This window comes from Piliocolobus tephrosceles, chromosome 2, assembly GCF_002776525.5.
Source record: "Piliocolobus tephrosceles isolate RC106 chromosome 2, ASM277652v3, whole genome shotgun sequence".
In the NCBI taxonomy this organism is placed as follows: domain Eukaryota; kingdom Metazoa; phylum Chordata; class Mammalia; order Primates; family Cercopithecidae; genus Piliocolobus; species Piliocolobus tephrosceles.
The window spans coordinates 163,445,758-163,446,732 of record NC_045435.1 but is presented as its reverse complement, the minus strand read 5'-3'; positions in this window follow the sequence as shown (position 1 = coordinate 163,446,732).

Here is a 975-nt window from a genome sequence, read left to right as displayed (position 1 = left end):
CTGTCTCAAAAAAAAAAAAAAAAAAAAAAAAAAAAAAAAAAAAAAAAAAATTCCTTTTGAGTATTCCACCCAAAGTCCACTCTGCCTGGTAAGACTAGGCACTATTCTGAGTCCTATGTGAGCTCTACTAATTGTTCCCTCTCTTTGGTTGTTTTTTTCCAGGTCTTCAATAGTTTCCTCTCATGCATGTGCTGATCTGTACTCAGCTGAATCCTCAAGGGGGAACTCTATGTAAATCTCAATGTTCCTCTCTATGTAGCTTTTTCCTTTCTAGAATTCTGCCCCACAAATCTTAGTCCCCTTGGCCTCCCTTCTCTCAGCTCCATATTCCCAAATCAAGGAGACTGCCAAGCTCTGCCTGGCCTCTTCTGTTTTGCACCATGGCCTGGAAACTCTATCCAGGTAGTTAGCTGGGTCAACTGCAGTGTTCGTTACATTTGTTTGTCATCTCTCAGAATTCAGTCTCCTATATTGCCTGTTGTCTAATATCTTGAGAACCATTGTTTCACATGTTTTTTCTGCCTTTTTAGTTCTTTCAGATGGGAAGGCACATCCAGATTCTGTTGTTCTATCGTGGCTGGAAACAGAAGTCTTTTTGAACACAGCCAGAGTAGTTTTCTGGTGTTTACACTGGAGAGCCCTGGCTGAAACACTACATTACATGATTAATGCGAGGATTAATGAGAGGACACATGTTAAATGCTTAGGACAATGCCAGCACAGAGTAAGTGTTTAATTACTGTTGATGAATTAGTCAGCTTTTGCTGTGGCAACAAACAACCTCCACGTCTCAGTGGCTTGCAATAACATTTCTAGCTCCTGGGTCTGTCAGTCTATTGGTCTGCTTAACTCTGTCTGTCATAGCTCAGCTCTGCTTGGCTCACCTTGAGTACAAGGCTTTCTCATTCTGAGACCCAGACTGATAGTAGAATCATCTGAGATGTGCTGTTCTCATGGTAGAGACAAGAGGATGAT